Source organism: Triticum dicoccoides, chromosome 7B (assembly GCF_002162155.2).
Source record: "Triticum dicoccoides isolate Atlit2015 ecotype Zavitan chromosome 7B, WEW_v2.0, whole genome shotgun sequence".
NCBI classification, from domain to species: Eukaryota; Viridiplantae; Streptophyta; class Magnoliopsida; order Poales; family Poaceae; genus Triticum; species Triticum dicoccoides.
In genome coordinates this window covers 9,087,634-9,094,757 of record NC_041393.1, presented here as the reverse complement: position 1 = coordinate 9,094,757, position 7,124 = coordinate 9,087,634, and positions in this window count along the sequence as shown.

Here is a 7,124-nt window from a genome sequence, read left to right as displayed (position 1 = left end):
TTGGTGGATTGATGACAACACGGGTTTTGCATATAGATAAGATAATTTAGAGCAGGGGCAAACCCCACCGCTCTAAAATATAGACGGGCTCCCCCTAGATGTGTGCACTTTAGATGAATGCTTTGGACTGCATAGCACACAGACTAGGATCAACACTCCCCCTATATTTTAGAGACCAAGGCATGATAATAAGCATAGCATAGCATAAAGATAACACAATATAACACAAGCTCGCTAGGATAGATAGAGTGCATATGTCTTACACCATACGAAGTAAAGCTACCGAGGTTCAAACGAGAAAGCAGCAAATACTTCAAACGAGAAAGTAGCAAACACACGACACACTTGCAAATCCCTACACTCTCTCCCCCTTTGGCATCGAGACGCCCAAAAGGCAGAGAGGACACCTACACACAAGAGGTGGCTCAAGCAGAGAACTCGTCCCAAGCCTCTCCGTCGGTCTCCTCGGCAGCAGGGATGTTCTCCTCGACATCCTCCTCAGACTCAGTCCACCTGTAGCCCTGCTTCTCCATCCACTCGGCCTCTAGAGTGATGTGCTCCACAGACCCGCCAGGCACTGCCTCACCATAGAGCTGCAAGATCTTGTTGTCCCGGCGATGACTCTCCCTGGACGCCACGTGAGTCATGTACTGCCCCTTGGCTTGCATGCAGAAAAGAGTCTTCATCTTGTCCTTCAGCTTCTTGGCCCATGAGGGCATAGTGGCACTCTGGGACGGCCTAGCAGCACGGCCCTCAGCAACATCCTCGGCGCCAGCATCCTCCTCATCAACAGCAGCCCTAGCAGCAGTCGCCTCGGCACGAGTAGTGGTGTTGGCCTAGTTGGATTTGATACGCAGGCAGATGGGCTCATGGCGAACCCAGTCTGGAGCAAGAAACTCCTCGTCAGGGAACATCTTCTCCCAAGTCTTCGAAATCAGCAAAAACAGATAGGGCCCATAGATAGGCACCTTGCGGTTGAACACTGCAAACTGGAGCTCACACCACATGATGTGTGAGACATCAAGTGGCTGAGACTGAGACGAACGAGCCTCCTCGCAGATGAGCATCATGTCCACCATATAGGCATGAACCTTGTCTTTGTCACCGATGCGAGGGAACAAGGAGTTGCGGAAGATGCGATACATGATATCCAGAAAAGGGTTGAGCACCAGAGTTGTCTTGCCATTGGCGAGCGCCTTCTCAACCATGAATGGTGCAAGCCTATCCTTGTTGGCAGACTCAGCATTGGCATGGGGGCGCACACCCACTGGAGAGTTGAGCCCATCATCAGGAACCTGGAGAAGATCCATGAACTCCTTCCAGGTAGCAGACAGCTTACGGCCATTGGTCATCCAGGTCATCCTCCGTTCCTCATCGGAGTGAAAGTAGACTGAGGCAAAGAACTGGCAGATAAGCTCAGGGTCATAGTCGAGGTGGAAGGTTAACACATGCTCAATGCCAAACTGCTCCACCAAGTCCAGAGCCTCTCCAAAGTAGTCACGGAACTTGTCCTTCCTCATGTGATGCATATCAATCCACTTCACCTCCACATAGGTATTCTGCTTGTTCTTGATAACATCCAGATAGATGTTGGTCTGTTGCTTGTTCCAGAACAGCTCACAGCCTCTGACAGTGGAACGCGGGTGCACATAAGGGTGAAGCTGCCTGAGACGGACATAATCAGCTTGGGCTATCTCATTCATGCCCTTAGCGGGCTCCTTGTGCTTGCTAGCTGAGTGCTTGACATTGCGCTTGGAGGCAGACGAGCCCTCTGGTACATCACCTGGGTTGCGCAGAGGTTTGGAACCAGTGTCATGACTGGGGTTGGACCGGCGAGAGCCACCACCTGAGACACACACGCAAAACACCAAAGACGCAAAAGGATCAATGCAAAGGCCACGAAAAAGCACAAGAAACACATAGAAGGCATACGAGAAAGTTGGCATGCGATAGATGTGAGCCACGGTAGAACAGCCACTGCCTGCGGTACTAAAATATTAGTACTGCTCCAAACGCGGTAGTACCGTGGTTGGAGCGGAAGTAAAATTTTAGTACCACACAGAGCGCGGTAGTACCGCTCCTGATGGGAGGTAGTACCGTGCAAGCGGTAGTACCGCGCCAGACGGGCGGTAGTACCGCGTCGCGTCAGATCCAACCAGCGGTTTGAATCTGAAAAGAACCACGAAACAATGGCGGTGCTACAGTGATCCGATCTAGCGCAAGACAACTATACAAGTATAAATCCTATGTAATACCACGCTCCTTCATCCTACTCTTGCAGAGATTAAGCCTAAGAATCTCAAGAACACACAAGCCTCCCCCAAAACCTAGAAACACTAAACACAATCAACACGGAGAGGGAGTTGGGGAAAAACCTTGGTCCATAGCAAGAGCATGTGGTGGGGAACGATCCCACCGGTCGGAATCACGGGAGGGCAGCCGGTGGAGGAGATCCGGCGACGAACGTCGGCTCCGTTCTTGAGCGAGGGAGAGAAGGAGGCGACGTGGAGAGAGAGGACAACGAATGGGTATGGGGAGTTAAAACTCCCCCTGCCCGTCCTTATCCCCACGCACTCGAACCGGAGCGGTAGTACTGCGTATCATCGCGGTAGTACCACTCGGGCGGAAGTACCGCGCCGAGGCGGTAGTACCGCTCAACCAGGCGGCAGTAAAAAATTACTGCCGCGTGGTGACGGTAGTATCGTGGCTGGCTATGGTAGTACCGTAGCTGGCCGCGGTAGTACTGTGAGCTCAAGTCACCGCAAGTTTCAACACGAGAAGAAAAAAGCCTTTGCACGAAAACTTTTCACACACCAGAAACCACAAGAACACGCACAAACCAGAGGCAAAAAGACAACAAGAAACCACCAAGCAACAAAGCCTCTCGAGGAGAGAGGGCGGTGGCCGAAGCCACCTATGTTTGAGTTAGATGGTATGGCACCGCGAAGAATTATCCTTGGGCCCATGACCGAAACTCGTCTTTGAAGCACAAGTACCATTAAAAATGGCTAATGTGAAAGAGGTGATCGATTTATGCATAATGGGGGGAGGGAGAGTTCATTGAGAGAACAACACTCCCCCTATGTCCATGCCTACACCTAAACTAGACAACACGTTGAGTGTGGTGGGGGGTGTACGGGTTCAAGTCACATAGCTCAAATCAATGATATTTAGCTCATGCCTTAACTCGCGAAATCTTGCTTCATCCAAGGGCTTCGTGAAAATATCTGCAAGGTTATCATGAGTGTTGACATACTTGAGCTCGATCTCCCCTCGCCTAATGTGATCCCGGATGAAGTGATACTGAATCTCAATGTGCTTCGTCTTGAAGTGTTATACCGGGTTGAGAGAAATCTTGATGGCACTTTCATTATCACACCAAAGAGGCACTTTGTCACAAATGACACCGTACTCCTTTAAAGTTTGCCTCATCCATAGGAGTTGAGCACAACAACTACCGGCCGCGACATACTCCGCTTCGGTGGACGAGAGAGACACACAACTTTGCTTCTTGGAAGACCAACTTACCAAAGAGCAACCAAGAAATTGGCACCCTCCGGAAGTGGACTTCCTATCCACTTTGTCCCCCGCCCAATCGGAATCCGTGAAACCTTCAAGCTTGAAATTTGCTCCTCTTGGGTACCATAAGCCAAAGTTTGGGGTATGAGCCAAATATCGAAAGATTCTCTTGACCGCCACATAGTGACTTTCCTTTGGTGCGGCTTGAAACCATGCACACATCCCCACACTCAACATGATATCCGGTCTAGATGCACAAAGGTAAAGCAAGGAGCCAATCATGGAGCGATATACCTTTTGATCCACCGCTTTACCATTGGGATCGATGTCAAGTTGGCACTTGGTAGGCATTGGTGTAGAAGCCGGCTTGACATCACTTAGCTTGAATCTTTTAAGCATGTCTTGAGTGTATTTGGCTTGGTTGATGAAGGTTCCTTCTCTTCGTTGTTTGATGTCAAACCCAAGGAAGAACTTCAAATCTCCCATCGAAGACATCTTGAACTTGGAGGTCATGAGAGCGGAAAATTCCTCATTGAAAGCTTTGTTAGGAGAACCAAAGATAATATTATCAACATATAGTTGGCATACAAACAACTCCCCTTTGACCTTCTTAGTAAAAAGAGTGGGATCGATTTGTCCTACTTCAAATCCACGATCTTGTAGCAACTCGGTAAGGAGGTCATACCACGCACGTGGGGCTTGTTTAAGGCCATAGAGTGCCTTATCGAGTTGATACACATGATCCGGGAAGTAGGGGTCCTCGAACCCAGGGGGTTGCTTGACATAAACCAACTCATTAATGGGACCATTAAGAAAAGCACTTTTCACATCCATTTGTTGCAACTTAAAGTTGTGATGGGAAGCATAAGCAATCAACAAACGAATGGATTCAAGACGAGCAACGGGAGCAAAGGTTTCACCGTAGTCGATGCCCTTGACTTGGGAGTAGCCTTGTGCTACCAATCTTGCCTTGTTGCGAATGATGTTCCCATGAGCATCTTGCTTGTTCTTGAAGATCCACTTTGTTCCAATGACGTTGTGGTTCCCCGAAGGTCTTGGCACCAATCTCCACACCTTGTTGTACTCGAAGTTGTTGAGTTCTTCATGCATGGCATTGAGCCAATCCGAGTCTTCGAGCGCCTCATAGTCCTTTTGGGGTTCAACACAAGAGACAAACGCATGATGTTCACAATAGTTTGCTAATTGTCTACGAGTGCTTACCTCCTTTCTTAGACTTCCAACCACGTTTTCCATGAGATGGCCTTGGGTGGTGAGTTTGGAAGCAATCTTCACGGCACGACGCTCTAATTCTTCCTCGGGTGTGGAGGGAGGAAGGTTAACTTGATCATCTTGAGCGCCGTCTTGAGCTTGCTCATGATCTTGAACTTGCTCGAGGGGGAGAACTTGACCTTGGGCATCATTTAGAGGTTCACCTCCATCTTGAGGTTGATCTTGCCCTTGGTCTTGTTCATGAAGGTGAGGGCCTTCACCTTGATCTTCGAAAGCGTGTGGGTCTTGGGGAGGTGATGGCTCCACTTGAGTGGAGCATTGTCCTTCTCCTTCGGCCACAAGGGGTTCCTCAATGGGTAGGATATGACCAATACCCATTCTTCTTATGGCTTGGGGAGGAATTTCATCACCTACATCACAAGTACCACTTTGCTCCACTTGGGAGCCGTTGTTTTCATCAAACTCTACGTTACACATCTCCTCAATGAGTCCGTTGGACTTGTTGAGAACACGGTAAGCATGAGAGTTTGTAGCATAACCAACAAATATGCCCTCATGAGCTCTAGCTTCGAATTTAGACAAACGAACACCTTTCTTGAGAATGAAACACTTACACCCGAACACCCGGAAGTACTTGAGATTGGGCTTGTTCCTGGTGAGTATCTCATATGGAGTCTTGTTCAAGCCTTTGCGGAGATAGAGCCGATTGGATGCATGACAAGCTGTGTTGATGGCTTCGGCCCAGAAGTTGTATGGAGACTTGAACTCCGCCATCATGGTCCTTGCCGCATCCATCAACGTCTGGTTCTTCCTCTCCACAACACCATTTTGTTGAGGGGTATATGGTGCAGAATATTGATGCTTGATCCCTTCATCACTAAGAAACTCATCCAAGGTGTAGTTCTTGAACTCGATGCCGTTGTCACTTCTTATTGTCAAGATCTTTGCATTGTGTTGGCGTTGAGCTTCATTTGCAAAGTCGATGACGGTTTGTTGAGTCTCACTCTTCCTCTTGGAGAAGTATACCCAAGTGTATCTTGAATAATCATCCACTATCACCAAGCAATACTTTCTACCCCCAAGACTATCAAAGGATGGAGGCCCAAAGAGGTCCACGTGGAGAAGCTCCAAGGGTCTCTTCGAGTAGATGATAGTCGTGGGAGGGTGAGCCGTCTCATGAAGCTTTCCTTCGATACAAGCACTGCAACCACGATCTTTGGCAAAACTAACATTTGTTAGTCCATGAACATGGTCCCCCTTGAGAAGACTTTGCAAAGATCTCATATTGACGTGGGCTAAACGGCGATGCCAAAGCCATCCCACATCAACTTTAGCCATTAGGCATGTCGCGGTCTTAGTGGGTTGCTCCGAGAAGTTAACCACATAGAGACCGTTCTCGACATGCCCAACAAAGGCTACTTTAAGAGTCTTGCTCCACAAGAGGGCCACGGTATCAATATCAAAGAAGGTGGCAAAACCCATGAGTGCGAGTTGACGAACGGAAAGTAAATTGAACGCAAGGGACTCAACAAGCATGACCTTCTCGATCGTTAGATCATGAGAAATGACAACCTTGCCAAGACCCAATACCTTAGAATGTGAGGCATCACCCCATTCGACATTGGTGGGCATAGATGGGATATTGTGCACGTCCACCACCAAGTCCTTGCTCCCGGTCATATGATTTGTTGCTCCACTATCGAGCAACCATGATCCCCCACCGGAAGCAAACACCTACAAGAGATCAATGCTTGGTTTTAGGTACCCATTGAGTAATGGGTCCTTTTATGTTAGTAACAAGGGTCTTAGGAACCCAAATAGACCATTCAATGTACTCATAAGGAGAACCAACAAATTTAGCATAAACATGTCCATCGCTAGCACGGCACAACACATAAGAGGGGTTAAAGTCGCCGGCTTTGTTGGGAGAGATGGCGTTGCGCTCTTTGGCTTCACCACTCTTCCCATTGTTATTCTTCTCCTTAGGAGCACCTTCTCCCTCCTTCACAAAGGTTTGTGTGAGCGGAGGAGGTCGATTGGTCTTGCTCTTCTTCTCCTTGTTCTTCTTCTTGTTCTTGGACTTGGGTGCGAACCCAACTCCCTCCTTGCCCACAACTTCCTTTTGATTGCTCAAAAGGTCATTTAGGTTCTTCTCGCCTTGTATGCATGACACAAGACCTTTCTCGAGTTGTTCCTTCAACTTGGCATTTTCCTCCACAAGATGCACATGCTCACAACATGGGTTAGTAGCATTTGCATTATCAATTAAGACCATGTGAGGAAATGTGGCCTTTTCCTTGGTTAGCTTAACTTGGAGTTGAGCATGAGACTCCTTGAGGGTGGCATGAGCACCTTTCAAGACCTTGTGGGCCTTG